The sequence below is a fragment of the Staurois parvus genome, unplaced genomic scaffold, assembly GCF_062004578.1.
Source record: "Staurois parvus isolate SC_StPar_1 unplaced genomic scaffold, SC_StPar_1.0 ptg000155l, whole genome shotgun sequence".
Lineage (NCBI taxonomy): Eukaryota > Metazoa > Chordata > Amphibia > Anura > Ranidae > Staurois > Staurois parvus.
The window spans coordinates 16,586,954-16,613,995 of NW_028317951.1; the positions used below are offsets into that span (position 1 = coordinate 16,586,954).

The 27,042-nt window shown below is 42.3% G+C and overlaps 1 protein-coding gene across 5 annotated transcripts in view; it reads right to left on the bottom strand.

Moving 5' to 3' along the window:
* Positions 1–27,042, bottom strand: part of PLD1 (phospholipase D1) — a 247,731-nt gene that overhangs the window by 168,489 nt on the left and 52,200 nt on the right. Inside the window, exon 1 of one of the 5 annotated variants that reach the window (XM_089675514.1) lies at positions 5,329–5,481. The exons of the other annotated variants lie outside the window; for them this stretch is intronic. The gene's annotated coding sequence lies outside the window, so the exon portion shown is untranslated. Of the gene's footprint in view, positions 1–5,328; positions 5,482–27,042 lie in introns of those variants that run through there. 5 annotated transcript variants of the gene reach the window in all.

The window sequence follows — 27,042 nt, forward strand, 5'->3', positions numbered from 1 at the left end:
GAGCAGGGACCTCCTATCCCTGTTGTATTGAACTGTATTGTTGCTGTATTATCTCCCTTTATATTGAAACGCGCTGAGCAAACTATTGGCACTCTATAAATCCTGTATAATAATAATACCATGCACTTCTCTATGGTTTCTATAAAAATATCCAAGGTCTGCTAGGAAGGATCCTCGGGGGAAAAAAAAAAAAATCACAATGTTGTCCTATAAACACAAAAATACAGAGAGCAAGAATCAGACCCTTTGAAAGCAAATAGTCTATCCTTCTGGCAAAGTATATGTTGTATACTCACCTTGTCTATAATATAGCCAACAATATGGCAATACACCAGCCACTGTCACACAATGCAAGGGGAGGAAGAGGAGAGAGCAGTGGGAGGGGCCCCGCACTAAATAAACTCACTAATGGGCCGCAGGTGATGCACATAATCGCCCAGATCGTGGTAATGTCTGGGTGATTCCAAGATGGGCGCCGCTGTTTTAGATTTCTGCTAGAATATGATGATACTCTACTATTTGTCTCTTTTGCTTTTTTCTGGAGAATACATATTCATGATAGCCATTGCTTCCACTCCACTGGCAGGTTGATGGCTGTTTTCACTGGTAATGTGCTTTATTAAAATACCTATTATTGTGAATACTCTGATTACATATTACGTTGATGTATAAATTGGCTCCTGAAGAAGTGAACTTTGTCCAAGAAACGCGTCGGGCCACTTCTCTGCACACTACTTCTTGAATTTGATATCATATAAGTCAAATATTTTTTAATTGAAAAAAGTGTTGCAACATATTTTAGATGTAATGGATGATGTATGTTGGTTAAATACCTTGTTTTTTTATACATGATTGAAATCAACATGTGTTTTGTGAAGAACGGTATGCCTCAAAAGTCCCATCTGATTACTCTTTTTGATACTGCGGTATCCAGGAGACAAAACTGACAGAGCGTGTTGCCTGGCCACAACTCCAGACATACCAAAATCGCAGCTGGAATCTGGCAGCCCTATGACATTAGGAAACACCTCTTTGCACACTGGTTAGATGAACAATCGGCATTACTCATTTACCTGCTAAAGGTAGCTTGCACCAGCCAGTTCTGCCTTCCTGGCTTACAGCAATATATCCTTGCTTTTTGGGATTTTCACCTGCACATAACTTCTTTTGAAGAACAAGAAACACCACCTTGGCTTACATCCAAATGATATAACCTTTGCCAAAGGTAACTCAATATGAAATACTTGAATATTCTTCATCATCCCCACCACTTCATCTGTCATCTCTACTAGGAGGCAATTCCTTGTCCTAACAGGGAAATAATGTTCTTATTGACAGTCCACAAAAAACGATTCAAATTTATTTTACAAAGCAGAAAAAAGGCAGCATGTGGAAATCTTTGTAATCCCTTTCTTGACAGCCGTAAAAACAAAGCCGGTTGTGTCTTTAGTCTTATGGCTCAGCAGAACAGGTTTTCCAAGTAGGTCAGGAAACATCTCACATGGTGTTTATTGGTGCCTTGTACGACAAATCAGTACAGTGATAATATCATTCATACGTTTAACATACCCAAAAAGCTATACGACAATAAAGTATCACCAAGATCAAGCCAATAAATAGTCCATACAATGCCAGATCTGGCTTTGGGTTAGATACTAAAGGAAAACTACTCACAGTTAGCAAGAACAGGTGAATGTTTATTCAGGATTGATCAGATCAAATATAATTAGACAAATACCATGATGTTGGATTTTTTCGGGCCATTTGCAATGGACAAAATTTTATTTCCATCTTAACCACTTGCCTACTGGGAACGTTTACCCCCTTTGTGCCCAGGCCTATTTTCAGCTTTCATTGCTGTTGCAATTTGAATGACAATTGCGCAGTCATGCAACTTTTGTACCCATATGAAATTTGTATCATTTTTTTCATACAAATAGAGCTTTTTCGTCTGTATTTGTCACTTGTGTTTTTTATTGTTGTATTATAAACAAAAAAAAACAGAAAAAAATGTTTTTCTTTGTTTCTATTATAAAAAAAACTTTGCAAACAAGTAATTTTTCTCCTTCACTGATGCAGGCTGTATTGATAGGCAGCACTGATGAGCACTAATGAGGTGGCATGGATAGGCTGCACTGATGATGTGGCACTGGTGGGCCTTGAGGAGGCACGGATGATGCTGCACTGATATGCAGCAATGATGGGTACTAATAGACAGCACTGATCATCAGTGCCTCGAATATCAGTGCGGATGTCCTCTGTGACACTTGCCGGTTATTGGCAGTACTTTCCTCATGCTGTGACAGTGTGCGGAAAGTGCTGCCGATAACCACCATGCTGTGACAGTGTCAGGAAAGTGCTGCCGATAACCACCAACTGTAGTTACTTTGTGATCTGCTGTGTCATTGAACACAGCTGATCACGTGGTAAAAGGCTGCTTTGATTGGCCTTTTACCTAGTCATGTGATCAGCTGTGTCCATAGGACACACCGATCACTGACAGCGCCGGGCATGCGCAGGAGGCGCGTTCTGGAAAGACATCACATGACACCCTCCCAGAACTGGAAAACTGCGCTGTAGCCGTCATTCAGCAATAGCGCAGTTTTAAAGTGGTTAAAGCCCTACTTCAGGGAAAGTAAAAATCCTCCATTTTTTCTGATATGGGTCTTTTTATGGGTTAAATCTCCCACACATTGATTGTGGTGAGTTGGCAGTCAGCAACCGTTACATTGGGATTTTAATATATATTTTTAATACATTACTTGAAAGGTAAAAATCCTGTCCCTGCCCTGAAAGGAATGTTCATTTAGGTCTAGGGGACAGGAAAAGCAGGAAAAGCAGTTTTGCTAAGTTGATCCTCCTGCAGACACAGCTACCATAAACTACACAGGGGACTGTTCCTCAGCATCTTCATATCCAATGCAGGGCTTTGGGCGCCACATTGTACTTAATGACCTCAGAAAGCATCCGACTGCTGGCACATAGGGGAGAAAAGGCTGCGTGGACCCATCTTACAGGATAGAGAGAGTCTGCAGGAGCGAAGAAATAGGCAAGTAAAACAGCTTTTCTTGTTCCCCTAGACCTAAAACAGCATTAACCCTTGAGGTGCAGAAGAACACTGAAAATGAGCATTTGTACTTATCCTGGAGTTCAGCTTTATAGTAGAAATCCAATCTTGCACAGCTGTACATTCAGTAATCTCATGTACTGAAATTGCTCTGATTTTAGTGCACACTGCAAGCTTGTCACAGTGTGCATTAGAAGCTGCAAGTCAGATATAACCCACCTCCTTTTCTTGCTGGAGAACCTCCAGCATCATCTAGCTCTTTCCTCCTCAGCGTATCACTGGCTTGCCCCTTTCATTCATTAGAATTCAGTTTAGTCAATCATTGAGGCTCAGAATCAAATGTGGGTTTTTCCACACGTTCCTGTTTTCAGGAAGCTATTATGTACAGCTCCCTGCTGGTCCCTCTCACCAGCCATCATCTACCTGTATTGCTTAGAAAAGCACATGATGTCAGTGGGTCTAACATAAGGTGTGTAATGAAAAGGTTTAATGCAATCATTTTATTAGCGTGATGTTGGGGGGGACCAGGGGAAACTAAATCTAAGCTGCTTAATCTTCAGCTTACAGGTAAGCCTATAAAAAAGCATACCTGTAGGTACAAGGAATATCTGCTAAATGTGCGCCATTTAAGAGATGAATCACTATGTCTGCAGCTGGTGACATAACTGACGCATGTACACTGCACTCTGAATGGATGGCATTACTGACTACACCGTCCATTCAGAGCGATGTGCCACGATCAAGGCTCCTGTGCACATGCATGGGAGTGACGTTATCATGGCTCATCCATTCAAATGGCCAGAGCCCGCAAATCCAGAAGGACGATGGGGTGGAGATGGAATCCCTGTGAGCGGTGACATGGTGCCACTGGAAGGCTGTTTAAAGGAAAGTCTTCTATCATGTGCTAATATACGGTGCACAGTGGTGTATTTAGGTTTTGTGCTGTCCTAGGCAGGCAACACAAAATTCATCCCCCCCCGGGTGAGGGCCGACAGCAACCAAACACCCAACCCCCCCCCCCCTGGAGGGAGCCAGACATTGACCAAAAACACCCCTGCCCATAGGTGTCCCTAGGGTTGGTGTCACCCGGTGCGGTAACACTTGGCGACACCCCCTCTGACGATCCCCGCAGGATGGATCGGATCTGTGGATTGAGCATAATGGATCGGACTCTGATCCATTATGATCAATCCGCAGATCCGATCCATCCTGCAGGGATCATCGGCATGCAACCTATACGGGGTGACACCGGACCCGCTCCAAGAAAAGGTAAGTTGCAAAGAAAGCCAACGATTCCCGCAGGATAGATCGTCGGCTTGCTTTACAACTTACCTTTTCGTGGAGCAGGTCCGGTGTCACCCCGTTTGGTTGGTGACACCCGGTGCGGACTGCAACCTCCGCACCTGCCTCAGGACGCCACTGCCCCCGCCCCCTCCTGGTGAGAGAGAGAAAGACACTCATCTTCACAGCTCTGGACATCCACGGGAATGAGAGTCAAGCAGCCCGCAGCCTCTCTCAGATCCCACCTGGTCCCCATGCTGTATGTGTTCCTTCTTCCAGGGGGCAGTGCTGCCCCCCTGAGAAATGCTACCCTAGTTAAATGCCTTGTGGTAAAATACACCCCTGATGGTGCATACTAGTACATTATGCCATTGACTTGCAGGGGAAAAGTTGTATTTTTGTTTTTAAACAGCCTTTACTACGCTTTCAGAGAACTGAATACAATATGTATGTCACGGTCCAGAAGTGTCACCTTGATTACTTTTTATTTTGGCAGATAAAATTATCACTACAAATGAATCTTTTATACAGAAGACCATTCAAGCCTGAAAAGCATTGTCCTAGGTCTACAGAAAGCATGTGAATATGAATACATATCAATAAATAATATTTTGGAAACAGTATAACAAAATGTATCATGTTGTACAGGACATGAAGAGATGATCCATTCCACGTGATGACATACAGAAGATCTGGGATCAGTGTATATCACTGTGATTGCGGAATGTAGGAGATTTCATGATACATGTTATCATTCATACACCTCCTGTCATGTCATATGATGACATATGAACTCCACACACGGCAGATGATTAAACACAGCGTTCATTTTAAAGGCACCTGTAAAGTATGGACAACATGATCAGGACGAGTGTAATCAATAATCTGTATGGGCAGATCTCATAGACATCACAATGGAAATGCTGCTCTCACAGCTGACAGAACTCCTAGGGATCACACAGTATAGAACCTCCACTAACCTCTGGCCCCTGTGCGATCCGGGCTGTCATGGTGCTGTCACTCAGACTACCCTGGCTGTGGTAGAAGTGGGTCAGTCCGGATCCCAGCGATCAGCAGCAACAGGCGACCATCCAACAGACACAGACACAGCGCAATGAGCCACCTCGTATACCGAGCATGGGGAATTCAGGCCAACTCCCTACAGGCACAATAACACTTAGCCAAGCCCCCCTCGGCTCCTTAGCCAATGAAAAGCCCGGCTTGTAACTTCAGGACACGCCCCGAGCGTAAGTCTGTATTCTGCGATGCCAGTGGTGGGCGGGGCTCCAGGGTGTGGGAACCGATGTGCTATGTGTGTGTTAGGAGTGTCTGCGATCGATGTTGTCACCTACACAGAGCAACGACTGGGCTTCACCTGTCCCCCTCCCCCACACACAGGACACTTCATATGAAGACCATGCAGCCTTCCGGATCTGTCTCTGCTTGGTGCCCCCTTCTAGACCAGTGTTTCTCAACCTTTTTTCAGTCAAGGCACACTTTACAATTATGGACAGTTCCGAGGCACCCTTTAAAATTATGGACAGTCTTGAGGCACCCCATTCTAAAACCCATTCTAAAATGGGGTGCCTCTAGACTGTCCATAATTTTAAAAGGACACCTAAAAATGTGAAAAAACGATTCTAATAGTTTTCTATAATGCAGCAGTTTCCACATGTGGGACACCTAACATTAGAGGTGATTTATTCTTCCAAAGTAAACTTGTACACTGGTACCAACTAGTATGCCAGGGTTTTTCTTCTCCCTCAGATTGTCTGTCAGTCACACCAGTACTGACTGAGAGGGGCAAGGAAGGGCCAACCTAGGATGCTGTGCAGGCAACTGACAACCTCCTTATCAACTGATGATGTCATTGGTTGTCAGGACTCTGGCGGCTAGAAGGTTGTAATTATTATTATTATACAGTATTTATAAAGCGCCAATAGTTCGCTCAGTGCTGTACATTACAAAGGGGGACAGAACAATACCAATACAATGCAAAACATGAGGGGATTGAGGGCCCTGCTCTTTCGAGCTTACAATCTAGGAGGGAGGGGATGGTGGCACAGGAGGAGATAGCTGTGGGGGATGGAGTGGTAGGAAGAGTGGAGGAGGTCGGCAGGTTAGCAGGGGGTGGGGTAGGCTTCCCTGAAGAGATGGGTTTTCAGGGTGCGCCTAAAGTAGAGGAGAGTAGGTGATAATCTGATGGGTTGGGGCAGGGAGTTCCAGAGGATGGGTGACACCCTGGAGAAGTCCTGGAGGCGGGCATGGGAGGAGGAGACCAGGGAACTAGAGAGAAGGAGGTCTTGTGAGGAGCGGAGTGTGCGTGCTGGGCGGTACTTGGATATTAGGTCGGTGATGTAGTACAGGGCAGTATAGTGGACAGCTTTGTACGTCAGTAATGGTAATGGTGCACAATGAAAACCTGTGGCTTTGTGTAACTAGAAGGCAGGCTTGTTCCACCCCGCTGGCTTGTATACACATTTTGGGCAATATTTAGACATTTTGCCAAGGCACCCCTGAAGAAACCTCAAGGCACCCTGGTTGAGAAAGGCTGTTCTGGACTGTCCGATTCCTCGCCCTCCTTCCTAAGGAATGCTGACATAGGTCATTGACAGCAAAGAACAGAGCGCTCCTCTAGAGGAATTCGCTTTGTTACAGATAGTACTAGATATGATAGATTTCCTATATACTATCCTTGAATTCCTGGGTCTATAATCCAGTTATGGTCATTATGACATTGGGGTTCCAATCTCCTTGTTGGCTTTTTATTTCAGACCCTTGGGCCTCTGTACACAGGACTCTGGGGTGATGGAGTTCTCAAAAATCTTCTACCTCCTGAAAACTTGAAAGTGTTCCTAAACCCACAACAGTAAAATCAGTCTGTATATGCAGTAAAGCATGCTTGGTATACTCACTACCAGGGGTGGACTTGCAACTCACGGGGCCCCCGGGCAATAGGGGATCATGGGGCCCCCTGTACCCTTGCCCACACTCAAACCACACCCAAAATAGCCTATGAAAAGTACCAGGGGCATCTCATGGGGCCCCCTACTGACCCCGGGCAGTGCCCGACTGCTGGAATGGTCAGTCCGCCCCTGTTCACTACATTAACCCAGTACTAAAGAAATAGCACACATGAATTGTATTGGCAAACATGAGTTAAAGTAAAATAAACAGATATAAAATTCAATTTTACTTCTCGTAACTTAAAGTGTTACTAAACCCACAACAGTAAAATCAGTCTGTATATGCAGTAAAGCATGCTTGTTATACTCCCTGTGGAACCTAAAACATGAAGCGTCAGCACTGTGTTGCTTCAAAATTGAAGCCTCATGTCGAGTTAGGAGAAAATTGCAGCATTTCAAAGCCTCCCATTCATGTCTATGGGGACGCTCCTCAAACACACTAGCAATCGCTTGCAGGGCATTGACCGCACAGTTGCGGTGCATTAAAAACCGCAGAGTTTAATTTAGTTTGTGGTGAAGTTTTAACGCTTGTCAAACGCTTATAAAACGCTTCAAAACTGCACATGGGGCATTTGGGAAGAGTCACGCTGCACATTCTCAGTTCAGTGTGTATTGCTAGAGAGTTTTTTTTTTTTCTTTAGGAGGGTTCATGGGATCAGCACAAGGCCAATCAGCACTGTCCAGACTAAGGGTCAGGGGTTATGCAGCCTCATAGGGCAGTGAGAGCATGAAAACTCCTCCTACAAGCTTTAACCAGTGCCCATCTGGACACTGATAGAAGTCACAAGACTGCTATTACTGCTGAGAGGAAAATGTATTTATAGTTTATATTTACTACAATAATTGCATTTCCATGTTCTGTGTACTGTGGGAGACCAGATATAGCGAATGCAGGCTCCTGGGTTTAGAAACACTTTAACCACCTTCCGCCCGCCGTATAATATGAAGGACGCAAAGTGGTTCTCTTGTTCTGGGAGGACGTCATATGACGTCCTCCCATTCTCACAGCGCATGCGCGGTTCAGGGAACGCACAGCGATTGGCAGTGCGCTGTGTCCCTCGGACACAGCGGATCACCGATCAGGGACAGAGCCGAAGATGTCGGTTCGGTCATGTGATCAGCTGTGTCCAATCACAGCTGATCACATGTAAACAGGGAATTGCCGGGTATCGGCATTTCTCTCCTCTCGAGCGGTCATGCTGACAGCTTGAGAGGAGAGGAGAGCCGGTAATCAGCTTTCCGCAGAGGGGACATGTACACTGATCATCAGGGCACTGATGCAGTGTGCCCTGATGATCAGTGTAGCCCCAGCAGTGCCACCTATCAGTGTCCATCAGTACCTTATGTCAGTGCTCATCAGTGCCTTGTGCCAGTGCCCATCAGTGCCACATGTCAGTGCCTACCAGTGCACATCAAAGCCACATATCAGTGCCCATCTGAGCTGCCTTTCAGTGTCACCCATCAGCCAGTCAGTGCCGCCTAACAGTGCTGCCTATCAGTGCCATATATCAGTGCTGCCTTTCAGTGATGCCTGTCAATGCCCATCAGTGCCACCTATCAATGTCCATCAGTGCAGCCTCATTAGCGCACATCAGTGAAGGAGAAAAATCACTTATTTACAACATTTTATAACAAAAACTAAGAAAAAACATTTTTTTTTTTAATTTTCAGTGGTTTTTGGTTTAAGAAAAAATAAAAAACCCAGAGGTGATTAAATACCACCAAAACAAAGCTCGGTTACAAAAAAATGATAAAAATGTCATATGGGTACAGTGTTGTTTGACCGCACAATTGTCATTCAAAGTGCGACAGCGCTGAAAGCTGGAAATTGGCCTGGGCAGGAAGGGGGTATAAGTGCCTGGTAGGCAAGTGGTTAAACATCTAAAAGGTGGTAACACATGTATCAATATGATCATTTGATATGCCTATTGCTGGCCATACACGCTTTGATTTTTATTATCCAATCAATATGTAATTCAATCAAAATGATCAAATCGATAATCAATCCAATAGGCATAAATTCCCTTCTGATCAATTTAGACCACAGTCCATCAAATGGAGGAAATGTATTGATGGTATTGAGATGCTTTCAGGGCTGGATCTAGCCTGTCTGATCTGGGGGTGCAGTAAAAATAAGTCAGGGGGCACAATGTCAACAATGTGACAGAGATGCAGGGAACCAGAATTCCCCATTCACTCACCATGTTTCTGTACCACCAGTCACAACCTAGAAGTAATGTCCAACAGCTAAGTGTAGAGGCAGTGCACGAAAGAAACAGGGAATGCTAGTATGTATTAGAGCGAACCAGTCAGTGGATCCACTTGATCTCCCAGAGCAAGTGGATGACAGGTCAGCAGAGCAGACACAGACACAGCTCACAGTGTCAGTGGACCAGGAGTTTGAAAAAAAAAAAAAAAAAAAGTGCCTTTTCCCCCTGCACACATTGGAGGTGGATGGAGGAATCTCTCCTGCGGAGATATTGTGTTCTGATGGAGGGGAGGCTTCCCCACCATCAGAACACAATGAGCAGTGTTGTCGGCTATAGCCAGTGTCACTGATTGGAAAAAAAACTCACAGGATGGTTGTATAGAAGACGATCAGTAGATAAACTTTTATACAACCATTGTGCCCATACATGGCTCGAAATTCAGCCAATCCCTGATGAATTTTAATCCATGTATTGTCAGCTAATGCCTTAGAATTCTTATTTAATTCAATCATTTGAATCATGAAATAGTTGACTGAATAATCATACTAATACAGGTGTATCCACTGATAATCAAATGACATAAGAATCATTAACCACAGACCCTTTATTCAATTTACCGGGCTCTCAAGCAGGCCCGGATCTAGGGTGGGGTGCTGGGGTGGGCTGTGCCCCACCCCCAGACCTCAGAGTGCATCCACAAATTCATGAGACCTGTTGGGAATAGTTGATGTAAAGAGGGCAAATGATATAAGGGGGAACTCTGATTAGGTGATTGATGTTAGGGGACACCGACGTGGACATTTTATGCAAGAAGCACTCTGGTAAGGACACCCAATGTAAGGAGAGACTCCGAGGAGAACTCCTGATATAAGAAGGGACTCTGTTAGGAACACCTGATATAAGGGGGCACAGGTTCTGTTTAACACCTTTCGGCTTAGCCTGTAGCAGATTGATGGCCAGCCGGGGCACTCATCGTTATGACTGGGCGTCATACAACATACTGTCAAAATGAGCCGCGCAATCTGTCACCGGCTGTGTCCTGTGAATGACATCACTACAGCGGCCGTTGATCACATGTCAATTGTACACAATGGATGGCTTCCTGTCATGCCACCCATTGTATACAATTATGTTGTTAGCTGTGACTGGTCAAGGCAGTAACATGATACAGACAGGGCCAATCACAGCCCATCTGTATCATGTGATTAGCTTTGCCCAATCACAACAAAAGACTGAATTAAGCATTTTCATTCAGTAACAATGATTGCAAATATCAATGAAATACATTGGTATTAGCAATCATAATGTGCTAAAAAAAAAAAATCCTGATCACTTGCCCAGAGTAGTTGAATGTTACTATGGTAACATTATATTGCTTTGGTCATACTGTGCTGAAAAAACAATAGTGAAAGAAAAAAAATAAAAAAATAAATTATTATTATTTTCAAAGAAATGTAGCAGAATACATTTTGACCTAATTAATGAAGAAATGTTATTTGCAAAGTTAATTATTTATTTGCAAAATTTTATAACAGAAACAAAGAAAAGTGTTTTTTTTTTTTCAATAGTTTCAGGTGTTTGTTTTATTTAGCAAAAAAATGCAAAAAACTCAGTGGTGATTAAATACCACCAAAATCAAGCTCTATTTATGTGAAAAAAAGATACATTTCATATGGGTACAGTGTTGCACGACAGAGCAATTGTCATTCATAGTGCGACAGCTCTGAAAGCTGAAAATTGGCCTGGGCAGGAAGGGGGAAAAGGGCCTGGTATTGAAGTGGTTAATCACTATCATTCCTACAGGCATTCCCAGTACTTGCACTACCTATCAGATGTTACTTCAGGGTTATAACTCCGTGGTACAGAAGTGTTCCAAGCGAACAGGGAATGCTGGTTCCATGTGTCCCTGTCACACTATTAACATTATGCCCCTGACTTTTTTTTTCCTGCACCCTCAGATCAGATAGGCTAGATCTGGTCCTGCTCTCAAGTGGTTTGGTTTCTGCCAAGTTGATCGATTGCATGTGTTACAGAACCGAGCAGAATAGGAATTAAACGATCAGTTTTAAATAATCATTTGTGATAGATCATATTTTCAATTGATACGTGTGTGTTGCATGGTTCATTATTTTAATAGACAATAAATTATTTGCAAATTACTTGTCTCTAGCCGGATTACAAATAAACTACATATGTGGCTAAGTTTACCCTTTTACTGTTAGAACCATTTTTTTTTTATAACTTTGGGCACACATAATAAAGTTTAAAATGTTTACATGGACATTCACCCGGTGGAAAGGCTAGACATTCTTTCACACAGTTCAAAGACTCTGTGCCCCCCACTCCACCAGAGAGAGAAGTTCTGCATCCACAGATCCCCAGCCCCCTGCCTAGAAAGAGAAGTTCAAGTGTAATAAATAATCCATAGGATGGTAATAATAATATATTAGTTATTTCAAAGTTTTGGTAATAGTGATTCATAGAACATGTAGCATGAAGGCCTACACAGTCACCACGTAGGTGAGGTTTGAAGGTGATTTCAAGCCCCACTTCCATAGCGGATTAAGAGGTGATGCCGGGAAAGAAGAAATGAGCCAAGAAGCAGGTCTTTAATAAGGCCTGCTTCTGTGCCTTCTTTTTCCTTCCCGGAAGCACCCATATTAATCCACCACGTTGGTGAGGCTTGAAATTACCATGTTGTACAGTAATGGCTGGCTTATTAAAAGGCCCATCCTGCTGGGCTAATTTTGTTGCAGTGCTGCCTCTTCCAATCTGCCACAGAGGTGAGGATTGTATGAAAACATTTCTAGCCTCACTTTCAGTGCAGATTAAGAAGGGCGCCAAAGGGAAAGTAGTAGTAAACTATTAAAGACAAGCTTCTGGGCTCTCTTTTGTAGCAGCAACACCGCTCCTAATCTGTAGCATGACATCGCCTCAAAGTGTTGCTGCTTTCTTCTGGCGTGGCAGCTAGGGTTACCACATTTTCTCCAAGCCAAACCCAACCGCTTTAGCAGGGCACAGAATTTTTTTTTTTTTTTTGTAGTATACACTATAGGATTGTAAAAGACTCGGGACACCTTTGGGTGTCCCAAGGAGAGTAGTAATGCAGCTTGCCAGTGGCAGGGAGGGGAGGAAAAGCTGGCTTTCAGCTGCTGCAGGAGGAAAGGACAGGAATTGGTTATTGTAAATGCTGCTTCTGCCCCCTACCCAAAAAAAAAAATTCTGAAAGCAGAGACCCAGATTAAAAAAATAAATAAATACAAAATGGTGGTAGTTAGGTATACAGTTGCAAGAAAAAGTATGTGAACCCCTTGAGATTACGAAGAGTTTTGCATGAATTGGGCATAAAATGTGCTCTGTACATCATCTAAGTCACAACAATAGAAGAACACAGTCTACTGAACATAATACTACACAAACTTTAGATGTTGCCATGGTTTAATTGCACATAACATGTAAACATTCACAGTGCAGGGAGGAAAAAGTATGTGAGGCCCTAGCTTAATGACTTCTCCCAGAGCTAATTGGAGCCAGGAGTGAGCCAACCTTGACTCCAATCAGTGTGATGATATTGGATGTGTTGCTGACAGCTGTCCTGCCCTTAAAAACCACACACCTGTTTTGGGTTTACTGGTTTCAAGAAGCACTGTCTGATGTGAACCATGCCTCGCAGAAAAGAGCTCTCAGAAGACCTACGATCAAGAATTGTTGACTTGCATGAAGCTGGAAAGGGTTACAAAAGTATCTCCAAAAGCCTTGATGTTCATGTGTTCACGGTAAGACAGACTCTCTACAAATGGAGAAAGTTTAGCACTGTTACTACTCTCCCTAGGCGTGCTCATCCTGTAAAAATGACTGCAAGAGCACAGCGCAGAATGCTGCATGAGGTAAAGAAGAATCCCAGAGTGTCAGCTAAAGACCTACAGAAATCTCTGGCACATGCTAACATTTTTGTTGACACATCTACAATAAGGAAAACATTAAACAAGAATGGAGTACATGGGAGGACACCACGGAGGAAGCCATTGCTGTCCAAAAAGAATATTGCAGCACGTTTGAAGTTTGCAAAAGAGCACCTGGATGTTCCACAGCACTACTGGCAAAATATACTGTGGACAGATGAAACCAAGATTGAGTTGTTTGGGAAGAACACACAACACTATGTGTGGAGAAAAAAAGGCACAGCACACCAACATCAAAACCTAATCCCCACTGTAAAACATGGCGGAGGGAGCATCATGGTTTGGGGCTGCTTTGCTGCCTCAGGGCCTGGACGGATTGTTGTCATTGATGGGAAAATGAATTCCAGAGTTTATCAAGACATTTTGCAGGAAAACGTACGACCATCTGTCCGCCAACTGAAGCTCCGCAGAGGATGGGTGATGCAACAGGACAATGACCCAAAGCATACAAGTAATTCAACAAAACAATGGCTGCAACAGCACAGAATACGCCTTCTGGAGTGGCCCAGTCAGAGTCCTGACCTCAACCCAATTGAAATGTTGTGGCATGACCTTAAGAGAGCGATTCACACCAGACATCCCAAGAATATTGCTACACTGAAACAGTTTTGTGAAGAGGAGTGGTCCAAAATTACTCCAGATAGTTGTGCAGGTCTGATCTGCAACTACAGGAAATGTTTGGTTGAGGTTATTGATGCCAAAGGAGGGTCAACCAGTTATTAAGTCCAAAGGTTCACATACTTTTTCCTCCCTGCACTGTGAATGTTTACATGTTATGTGCAATTAAACCATGGCAACATCTAATGTGTGTGTAGTATTATGTTCAGCAGACTTTGTTCTTCTATTGTTGTGACTTAGATGACGTTCAGAGCACATTTTATGCCCAATTCATGCAAAACTCCATGTAATCCCAAGGGGTTCACATACTTTTTCCTGCAACTGTATATATATATCATTTATAGTTATTCATTTTAGCCCACAGGTTGTGTCAATAAATTTGCATATGTAGCTTCAAAATCAAATGCACCAGTGAAACGGCAAAAAACTTGTCCAAAGTCAGTTCTTTAAAAGGCTTTACAGGTCATCTGAGTTAACCGAAAAATAAGCCATAGAACACTTGTAAAATATTTTTTTCTTCTACTATATTGGTATCACAAGGGGGCTGATAAGCCCTGAATGTGATCGCATAGTGCAGGTGACAGGTCTTTAAAGAGACAATCAGAGTCTATTTGCCCCTAATGTCACCTCTGTCCACTGCTGAAGCCAATAAAGTGCATACTGTGCACAATCAGCTTCTTCCACTGCCAAAGCTGGTGTGGCTTGATAATTCTGAAAGCGAAGTTCTGAGTTCATACTACCTGGTGAAGATCAGCAAACACATGTTTACCAATCTCCCGTTGCTCTCCATCCTATCATCTATCCACTAGACTTCATCTGTACCTGCTGCCCCTATAATCTTGCAGACTTCCCAACCCTGGCTTTTCCATAGATGTTACTAGTAACCTAGTAGTTATAACAGGTGATACAAGGACCCCAGCAGACCAGCTGGGGTCCTTGTATCACCTGGTATAACTACTAGGTTCATTTGGGCTAGAGAGGCAAGAAAGGCTAACCTTTCTAGCTTCTCCCATTTGGGTCCCCCCCCCCAAGAAGCCCAGCTGAAAATCTCCAAGTTAGCAACCCCCACATCCTGGCCTTGTTGCCAGGACACAACTGTTGGTTTTCATTCTTGCAATGCTGGGAGTGGGCATTCCAATGGTTTTCACAACCCAGCGACCTCGACAAAACTAGTCAGGACATGAGGGTTGCCAAATATGAATTTTTTGGGCTAGGCTTCTGAGGGGACCTGATGGCATACAGGTAAAACAATAAAATTAGTGATCATTTCACAAAAGTTGCATAGATTTTTAATATCTACTGCAGCCCCTTGACTGCATAGGTTATTTTCTGGAAAAGGTGAACTTAGCCTTTAACCATTAGCCGCCCGGCCAATGGCCGTTTGGCGGCTTCAAATGTGCTCCTGTATTCCGGGTGGCGCCATTTGTGTGCCATTTGGCGTGCTCCCGCACATGCGCGGTTTGCGCGGTTGCAGAGCGACGCAGCAGTGCGATCTGTCACCGCCCGTGCACCTCGGACACGGCCGATGACAGATCCGAGTACCGGCTCCCGTTGCCGGTACCATGTGACCTGCTGTGACCAATCACAGCAGGTCACATGACAGTTGTATACAATGGATGGCTTCATTCATGATGCCATCCATTGTATACTAGTACCTAGCTGTGAATGGTCACAGCTAATCACATGCACATGTCATGTGATTAGCTGTGACCAAATCACAGCTAAGCACAAAAAAAAAAAAAAAAAGCTGAATGAATCGATTTCATTCAGGTAAATGCTTTCTTATAGCAAAGTAATTCTTTGCTATAAGCAAATTATGTAAAAAAAAAAAAAAAAATACTGATCACTTCCCCAAAGTAGTACAATGTTACTATGGTAACATTGTACTATTTTGGTCATAGTAAAATATGAAAAAAAATCTTAAAAAAAATAAAAAATGTAATAAAAAATTAAATATAATAAAGAAAAAAAATATATATATATATTTTTTTTTCATACTGTCACCAGTCAGTGTCCCTGTTCACCGCCATGCCAGGTATATGATGATGCTGTACTGCACTGGTGACAGTATGTAAAAAAAAAAAAAAAATAGTGAAAATAATTTTTTTAATTTTTTAAATTTCCGAAAAATTATGACAAAAAAATACAACTTCAAAAAACTCGCCATGCCTCTTATGAAGTACGTCGGACTGTCTACTCTGCAAAAAGGGGTCATTTGGGGGATATCTGTACTGTTCTGACATTCTTGGACCTCAAGATATTAGATTGGCTGTCAGTACTTCAGGATTGATCAATATTCAGATCTATACCATAGTTTGTGAACTCTATAACTTTCCTACAAACTAAAAAATACATCCTAATTTGGGTTATTTTCACCAAAGACATGTAGCAGAATACATCTCGGCCTAAATTTATGAAGAACAATTATTTATTTGTAAACTTTTATAACAGAAACAAAGAAAAATGTGGTTTTTTTTCAAAATTTTTGGTCTTTTTTTGTTAATTTAGCAAAAAATAAAAACCCCAGCGGTGATTAAATACCACCAAAAGAAATCTCTAGTTGTGTGAAGAAAATGATAAAATTTTAGTTTGGGTACAATGTTGTATGACCGCGCAATTGTCATTCAAAGTGTGAGAGCGCTGAAACCTGAAAAATGGCCTGGGCAGGAAGGTGTAAAATTGCACGGTATTGAAACGGTTAAAAAAGAAAAACAAATGTATCCACCACATCTAAGGAATGGTAACTAGCAATGTATACATTACATTTTTTGGTCTCATGTTTAGATACCCTTTAAAAGTATTCAGTTTCGCTCTCCATTTTCCCTAGTATTTCTGCATGTTCTTTGTGTGTTTTTTTTTTTTGGGCAATTGTTGCAATGTAAGGCCCAGCTGAACTTTCCAGCTAATACATTCCAGGTTTATAGACACTAATTCCAGGCTTGTCAAGATAAAATGTGAGCAAAGTTTAGTTTCTTTTGTCTTGAAAGCAGTCACAGCCTGAGTAGAAAATCCTGTCCCCTGCCTGTATGCGGCAGAAAAGGATTCTTGCTCGGTGTGGAAACAATGGTCTCTGCATATACTGTATTTGACAGAAGAGGACGTGAGCTTTGGTGAATGAGTTATAGATGTGACTCAGCAGGAATCATGTCTGACCTCTACAAGGAGATCACTGTTCTTTATCATGCTTTACATCTCTACTTCATATAGTTCCCTATCCATTATCACCACTCTTCCCCCATGTCTGCTATTTTCACCATTACTATTCATTTCTTGTAGCACAGTAAAGTTTCCCTGAGTCTGAAAGTATTCACATGTCTCATTCTATCACAAGTCCTCATTTATGGGCAGTGGGCAGAGCTATGCAAATCATTCCTTTACATCCTCAACAGCCACATACAGCTCCAGAACCATGGGAGTATAGGAAGTACACACATTATTTCAAACAGCAGTCTTCGGCTTTTTGGCCATCACCAGTGCAGTGTATGGAAAGCAAGATTTGCATGGCTTAATTAATAATCTTTTTTTGGGATATGTGTTGGAATGAGACATGGGAATAACTTTTGTTTTAAGAAGGCAGTTTGAGGTGAGGATTATTGGATTCCTTAGTCCCTTCTCACCATAACCTTTTTGGTTATATTGACTTTTTCTTTTGTTATTTAGGGTTTGTACTTCTTTGTTCCAGTACCTTCCTTTATGGTTTCCATGTTTCAGAATTGTGGCAGAGGAATGAAGTAGAAGTAGTACAGAAGGAGTTAACTGAAATGTGAAAGGGCACTTGTTTAGGCTAGGTTCACAGCTATGCAGTTTGCGTTTGATCCGTTTCTGCAGTGCTTTTTGCATTGCGTTTTGGCATGTGTTTTTGCAGCATTTATGATGCATTTTTTTCAACTTATCCCTGGGCAGAATAAAACTGCAAAAAACGCACTACATGTTTTTCAGCAGCATCTCCTTTGAAGTCTATAGAGTGTCTGACCCTTTCCAAAAAACGCACCAGGTGAAAACTCGGAGATGTGAACCTGTCTTATAGGAAATCATGTTAAATGGACTGCTGTGCGTTTCTGCAAAATGCAGCAGGAAACACATAGGTGTGAACCTAGACTTAGACTTAAAGTGATTGTAAACCCTCACATATACCCAGTAAATAGAATGTTCTCAGGTGATTCACAGGTGAAACAACTCATCCTACATCAGTTTCTACTTGTTTATCCACAGCAGTCTGTCCCCTGCATCTATTCAAAGTGCAGAATTTGCACAGGATTTCTCAGTTTTGTAAAGCAGGGGGCAGGGAGCTGAAGCTAGTTCAGTGAGGAGAGCTCTGAGAGGGAAGGGGAGGGAATGGACTCTCCCCCTTCATACAGCACAAAGGAACAGTGCTGAGGCTGCCAATCACAGGCTGTGCCTCCCGTCACCATTTTTCTCTTGGTGTCAGCAAAACTCATCAGTTATTATTCTGGATTTATATAGGGCCAACAGTTTGCTCAGTGCTTTACAATATAACGGGAGACAATACAGCAACAATACAGTTCACTACAAGAGGGTTAGGAGGGCCCTGCTCCTTGGAGCTTACAATCAGTAGTGACTCATGCTTATAGCAGAGGAATGAGGCAGCAGACAGAAAGGACACTTAGTGCACTGGATTGAGACAAATACACACTATAGAGGAATGTGCTTTGTTCATATTTCAGGACTGAGGTTTAGAACCACTAACTCTTTCTGGTCTCAACAGGGGGAGTGAGGTACTAGAGGAAATATAAAAGGAGTCTTCCTGATTACGTTTTGTGAAGTCAAGATTTTTTTTTTTTTTAATGTGGAGTGAAGATAATGCAACAAGAGACAACAGAAAAACTGAGACTGTTCAGAGGAAGGAGGACTCAGCATAGGGAGCAAAGAGCAGAATGTTGATAAATCACCAGCACTGAATGACTTCTACTTGAAAAGTTATCTTGTTGCAGTAGGCAGAGAAATAGTGTGCCTGGCCCGAAGTTGTTTCACCAGCTGAACCCTCAAAATTATTCGTTCACTAAGACCAGGCATAGCCCGCACGTATGCATCATACATAAAGTAACAACAGCTATTAAAAAAAAAAAAGTGAGATACTTTATTTGGGACTTAGGAGCTTACAACCTAAAAACTTTGAAAAGGACCCATTCACACTAAGCATCTCTAATTTTCTTCCAACTGTGCTAGTTAAGCCCATATTGGCACTACACTCTATTAAGCCTCATGCACATGGATGCTTAACAGCTACTGTGTGCTGAGGCATAAAATCCCTGACACTTCTGGAGCCCAGGGAGACGCAAGTGCCACCAATACAAGTGGTGCATTTGGAGAGAAGTGCCATATGCTCATGCACTGATAAAATGCTGATGCAGTAGCCTTTGGCATTTACCTGAGCATGGCTGCATATAGCCATTCAGTTGTATCAGCAATCATACATGGCAAGTGCGACTCCCCAGGCACCAGCAATTTTATGCCTCAGTACCCAGCTGCCATTAAGCGTTCATGTGCATGAAGCCTTAAATTATACTATATGCATATACATATTTTGCACAGTAGAGTACAGAATGGCCAGAGAGGAATAACTGAGGCAGTAGGAGAGAGCTTGAACATGTACTGCAATATATGCAAAATAAGAATCCTTGTGTTAATGAAAAGGTTTTTCTAAATTATTTAAAAAAACAAAATTTTTTTCCCATTACTTTAATGTACAATTTGTAGTACATTTTGGGATATTGATTTTTAAAGGCAGCCCAGAACACCTGAAGACACAAGTAAAAACCATTAGTGTGTTAAAAGTGGTTAAAAAGCCTAAACATTTTTTACCTTAAAGCATTCCTTGCATTAGGGGAAAAAATGTTTATTGTCACCTTACCCCCCTTCCTCCTTTTACTTACCTGAACCCTCATTAGAGCCAGTGCTGTGCCCATCTGCAGCTATTCTCTCCCATCACTTTGTTCTCACAGGCTTTGTTGAGGCAGTGGGAGCCATTGGCTCCCACTGCTGTCAATCAAAGCCAGTGACGAGAGAGTGGGGTGCAGGTCTGCGTTCAGGAGTCTGTGTCTATAGACATAAGCAGTGGGGCTCAGGAGCAAGAATTCATGAGTGTCCCCATAAAAAGAGGCTATAGGGGCACTTGCCAGAGACAATGAGCCAGAAACTCCAGCAGGGGACCCAAGAAGAGGAGATACAGAGCAGGTAAGTATAAACCGATTTGTTATTTTTAAAAAGAAAAAAGGTGGTGTTGCATAGGATTTGTAACTTGGTCATCAAGTACATAGGATTATGCAGCTGCCTTCAGGAAATTGTGCTGAAGGACAATCTAGTATAACCTGTGTCTCACAATACACTCCAAGAAAATGATTTTTGTCATGTAAAAAAAAATCTGTTTTCTTAATTCTACATTATGGGACAATAGTCAGCTTCATAGTAATGTCCCAAAGCAGTCAAACTAAGGGGTGGGCAACTCAGTAAATGAAGGATAACATGCCCTGGAAAACAAACAGGTTAGCTAAAGGGACTCCCCAGATTACAGAGCCACCTGAAGAACCTTATGACCAAAGCTGGCATCAGCTGAGGCCAGGACATCTACCTTGCAAAAAAAAAAAAAAAACAAAAAACTTGTGAACCAGGTACACTACAAATTAGATGCCTAATGTTGAAAAATCCAAGAGGCACGCAATGGAGTGTGTTCTAACTAGCAAAGGGGGAATCCTGTCCCTGAGAGAATAGGATTGAATAATAAGTTGTGAAATTCAACCAATGGTGGAACAGAAGCAGGTTTCCCTTCATGGGAACCTTCAGGTATAATAAAGTCAGACTGTCTTTAAGGAATCTTTACTTACTAGGTTGCCTTTCTTGTTGCCATCACTTCTGCAAAGACTTTCTGAACTGGTGGTCCTATCCTTTAGAAGCCCTTTTTGTGTGCTACACAAAGAAAAAGGTTGTTCTGATCTCAAAGGCTCCTTTTTCCCCCAGGGCGATTTCTTCCTTCCACCTTAACTAGAACATTATCCTATCATCGCCCCACCCTGCTCTGAAACATCTTCAGGGAATTTATTTCATTATCTGGATGTGGTGCATGCTGTTCAGATTTATCTATCACTTAAGCAGCCCATAGATTAGGCACGTTTATACATTCAACCAACGGGCTGAAGAAAAAAAAAGTACTCCACTCACCCATATCCACACACAACGTTTTCATTCAACCAGTGGGCTGAACAAGAAAAAAAACTACTCAATTCACCCACATCCGCACATGTTGTGGATGGAGGAATCCTACCCACTGAACTATTGTATTCTGACAGCGAGGAGACTTCCCTACCATCAGAATACACTGATCAGCACTACCAGCTGTAGCCTGTGGCACTGATCAATTGGGGAAAATCCAACAGACTGGTTGTAGAAAAGTCGATCAGTACATAGTCTTTTGTACAACCAGCCTGCTAATACATGGATCGAAATTCAGCTGGTCCCTGCTCAACCAGACAAACTTTGATCCATGTATGGCTGGCTTAAAAGGATAGACAGAGAAATGTCTCTAATAGATTGAAAAGGATGGCATTTGAAGAACCAACAAAACCAGGTTGAGATTTCTTGGAGTCGCTGAGAAATGTACAGGAGGAACAATTTGGGTGACATCTTGTATGAAATCCTTCACCAAGGAGTGTGAAAAAAGTGGTCTCTGAAAATGATCCACCAAGGCTAGACTTGAATCTTGATGGTACACAGATCCAGACCAGACTGGTGATGGGTGTAACGGTGCTGGAGGTCAATTTCCTAGCTTTCAAGCAGGGAAAATAATTATTTGATCCCCCTGCAGATTGTGTACATTTGCCCACTTACAAAGAAATGAAGGATCTATAATTTTTACCATATATCAACCAAAAAGCCAGAAAAAAAAAAACAAAAAAAACAAAAAAAAAAAAAACACATGATATAAATGTTATAAATTGAGTTGCAGTTCAGTGAGTAAAATAAGTATTTGATCCCCAAGCAAAACATGCTTGATGGAGAAACCCTTGTTGGCAAGCACAGAGGTAAGATGTTTCTTGTAGTTGGTTACCAGGTTTGCACACATCTCAGGAGGGATTTTGGTCCACTCTTCTTTACAGATCTTCTCTAAATCCTTAAGGTTTCTTGGCTGTCGCTTCGCAACTCGAAGTTTCAGCTCCCTCCATAAATGTTCTATAGAATTAAAAGGTCTGGAGACTCCATGACCTTAATAGGTTTCTTCTTGAGCCACTCCTTTGCTGCCTTGGTGGTACATTTTGGGTCATTGTCATGCTGGAAGACCCATCTTCAGTATTCTGCCTGAGGGAAGAAGGTTCTCATCCAAGATTTTACAATACTTGGGCACCCATCCACGGCCCCTCAATGTGGCAAAGTTGGCCTATACCTTTATCACAGAAACAGCCCCAAAGAATAATGTTTCCACCTCCATGCTGGACTGAAGTGATGGTGTTCTTAGGGTCATAGTCAGCATTTTTCTTCCTCTAAACATGGCGAGTCAAGTTAATGCAAAAGAGCTCAACTTTGGTCTCATCTGACCACAGCACTTTTCCCAATCCTCCTCTGAATCATTAGATGCTCATTGGCAAACTTTAGACGGGCCTATATATGTAATCCAAAAACAAACGAAACTATCGCTCAAATCTTCATGCAGACTAAATGGTATTCTGAATGCCAAATGGTGAGGTATAGCCCTTCTAAGATCAGGAAATCTGGGTACTGGTGAACAAAAGCAGACAAGGGCGCACTTTCATTGTACATTACCATGATACACCACGTATTTATTAAGAAAACAGATATATACTCACAAACTCAAAAGAGAATAAAAACAGAACAGGTAGTTTGCGATGGCAGACCAATGCAATAATGCGCCCTGCATAGGGATAACTGACGCGTTTCGGGAGACAAACCCCCTTCTTCAGAGCTAAAAAGTGTATACCTGCTGATCCGACATATGGAGGTTCTGACCTCTCCAGTACATTTTGGTATAATATATATATATATATATATATATATATATATATATATATATATATATATCGGATCAGCAGGTATACACTTTAGCTCTGAAGAAGGGGGTTCATCTCCCAAAACGCGTCAGCTTATCCCTATGCAGGGCGCGTTATTGCATTGGTCTGTCATCGTGGACTACCTGTTCTGTTTTTATTCTCTTTTGGGTTTGTGGGTATATATCTATTTGTTTTCTTAATAAATATGTGGTGTATCATGGTAATGCATGATGAGAGTGTGCCCTTGTCTGCATTTGTGGGCCTATATATGTGCCTTCTTGAGAAGGGGGACCTTGTGGGCGCTGCAGTATTTCAATCCATGGTGGTGTATTGTGTTACCAATGGTTTGTGTGGGGACTGTGGCCCAACTGGATTGAGATCATTCACAAGCTTCTCCCGTGTAGTTCTGGGCTGATCCTTCACTTTTCTCATGATCATCCTTACCCCATGAGGTGAAATATTGCACGCAGCTCCAGACTGAAGGCAATTGATAGTTATTTTGTATTTCTTCCATTTGCGAATAATCGCTCCAACATTTGTCTCCTCCTCACCAAGCTTCTTGCTAATGGTCTTGTAGCCCATTCCAGCCTTGTGAAGCTCTACAATCTTTTCCCTGATGTCCTTTGACAGCTCTTTGGTCATTTGCCCATGATGGGTAGGTTTGAATGGAAGAGAGAGATTCTGTGGACTGGTGTCTTTTATACATATAACGAGTTGTTGTTAGGAGCACCTTCTTAAATTGACAGGATTAATCTGCATACCACATGAGCTCATAGCAAGTCTGTGGGAGCCAGAATTATTGTTGGTTGGTAGGGGATCAAATGCTTATTTTACTTACTCAACTCAAGTTATAAAATTAGTATCGTGTGTTTTATTCTGGATTTTTGACGTCCTCCCAGAACACGCCCGGCGCTGTCTGTAATCGATGTCACAGTGTGAGCAAAGTACTGTCGACAACCGACAAGTGTCACAGAGAACTTCCACCCTGATTATGTGCAGCCCCAAAAATACCCAGCAGTGGCGCCCATCAGTGCCACCCAGTGCCGCCAGTCAGTGCCCATCATTGCCGCCTATCAGTGCAGCATCATCAGTGCCTCCATCAATTCCCACCAGTGCCACCTCATCAGTACAGCCTATCAGTGCCACCCAGCAGTACCCATCATTGCCACCTATCAGTGCATCAATTCCCACCAGTGCCACCTCATCAGTGCAGCCTCAGTGCCCATCTGTGCTGCCTAATCTATGCACATCAGTGAAGAAGAAAATTTACCTGTTTTCAAAATTTTATAATAGAAAACAAAGAAAAAAAAAATGTTTCAATTTCTTGCTCTTTTTTTGTAGTTTTTTATAGTGCAAAAATTAAAAACCCAATGGCAATTAAATACCACCAAAAGATAGCTCTAGGACTAAATCCAACCTACCTGAAGGTCTGAAGCCACAAGGTGCTGCAGTGATGGTCTTTATAGACTCTTGCAGTCCACACCTGCTACAAAGGCAGGAGTCCTGGGTTATGCCCCATCCAGCAGTCTTCAACGGCAGGTGGACCATGGTCCTGACCCTGTAAAGCACTCTGCTGCTAACTCACCACATTGAACCAAGAGTGAGCAACAAATGAAGAATCCAGTGGTCAATGACCTACACTGCAGGCCCACCCAACTTTTTCTCAGCAGGGTCTAAAGTACAGCTTCAAGAGCAAAGCTAAGGATTAACTGATCCGGAAGTGGCAAAAATTACCCTCGGGAGGTTTTTCATAAAAATAGGTAGAGGAAATAAGGAATGATTTGCTTCATTCAGAGCAGACAGAAGACATTCATTTTATAAAGGACACTATTGGAAAAACTGGCCATGCTGGGAGTAGGAGGCCTTATACTGGGCTGCTTCAAGCCATGTTCATGCAATGCAGGAATTCATGCGATTATTGTGTGAACATGTGCGGTTTTCTGGTAGGCACATTGAGGTGCCATTTAATACTAATGGCCCTTCAAACGTTCTAGTTTTAGTGCAATGCAAATGGAAAAAAATTGCCTGCATATCTTTCAAGAGATTGCCGCTCATAGAGCAACCAACCAATTGAAATGAATGAGCCTGCACACCATTGCCACTTAATGGGTGTGAATGGAGCCTAAAACTACAACTCAGTCTCCCATACAAGAACACAGACAGCACAAAAAAGTTACTACAAATCTAAAAGTAAAAAAAAAAGGTTTTGGTTGGAGTTGGCCATTAAAAATAAAAATGAAGAAGTGCCTCTTAATGGAAGCAGTTTGTGGCTGTTAGACTATGACGGTTTGCAGCTTCTTTTGAGACATCTCTCTCTAGTGGTCAGAATTAGCACTGCATTTGAAATCAACCTCTCACAGTCATTTGTATGAAGTGTGAATGCAGTTCCAATGTCAATCTAAAATGCATGCAGAGATGTAGCACACAGGTATGCATGCATATAGCCACAGATGTTCGTAAATTAAAATCGGGTTTAACTTAATAAAAATTAAATAACAAAGCCACCAGTTTCATCTGCTCTTGGCTTGGTAAATTCTTTTATATGCACTAGAGACCCATTTATTTTCTGGTACAGATTAACCACTTGCCCTCCAGAGGATTCATCCCCCTTCCTGACCAGGCCATTTTTTGTGATACGGCACTGCGTTACTTTAACGGACAATTGCGAGGTCATGCAATGCTGTACCTGAATTAAACTTATGGCCTTTTTTCCCCACTAATAGAGCTTTCTTTCAGTGATATTTGATCATGTATGCATTTTTTATTTTTTGCGCTATAAAAAAAAAGTGACATTTTGAAGAAAAAAAAAAAATTGTGTATTTCACATTTTGCTATAAAACATATCCAGTAAAATTTAAAAAAAAAAATCCCAATACGTGTAAATTAAATTGGTTTATGTGAAAGTTATAGTGTCTACAAATGGCGGTATATATACATTATTTTCTCTCTTTTATTTTATATTAGTAAATGTGGCGATCAGTGACTTATAGCGGGGCTGTGGCGGGCATTCTGACACTGGGTGGGAACTGACTAACTGCAATTGACATCCCAATGATACTAATACAGTGATCAGTGCTAATAAAAAGCACTGACACTGTACTAATGACACTGGGCAGGAAGGGGTTAACATCTGGGGTGATCAAAGGGTTAAGTGTGTATTCTTTTACTGTGTGTGTGTTTTACTAGGGAAACATGATGCTGTGCAGAGAAATACACAGCAGCATGCTATTGTTGGCAGGAGAGACCTGTGTTGTTTACACACGTGTCTCCCCCCAACCCCCCCCCCCTGTCAGTGCTACTCGGCGGTCATCTGGTGCCGGCGGAGAATTTCTGGCCAGGAACCAGTGATTGACATCTGTAGCCGCCAATGGCAGCACAGGAAGGGCGGCACATGCACCCCCTACCCAGATATGCAAATCACGTATATATACACACAGCCCTGACACCCTGTAGCAGTATTTCTGCTATAGGGCAGGGTTTCTACTATAGTGGCAATGCAGAACCAACATATTCTGTAGGTAACACACACCTATTTTCATCTCCATTATATCTACTCTGCTTGTTCTCCCCACCTCCTGTCAGTTTTTGAGAAGCACCTGGTAGCTAGTCTGTCACCAAATAATCACAAGCAGCCCAGTTGTATACAAGCTTAAGTGCTCTGAAACAGAACTGTAATTTTCTGCTGGTTTTTATAAGCTGTGTTTTCCTTGACCTTGATATAGCTATATGGATAAACAATGAACATTTGTATTGTGCCATTTGTATTTTTTTTTTATTTCTTTACAAATGCAAATTTCTATTTTTGTGGCAGACAGCTGAAATGACTGTACAACAGATGCTTCGCTAGCTATTCGTGGAAAATTCAGTTCCAAGAAGAGTACAGTTTCTGAGGAGCATGCCAGAATAATCAAGGAATCCAAG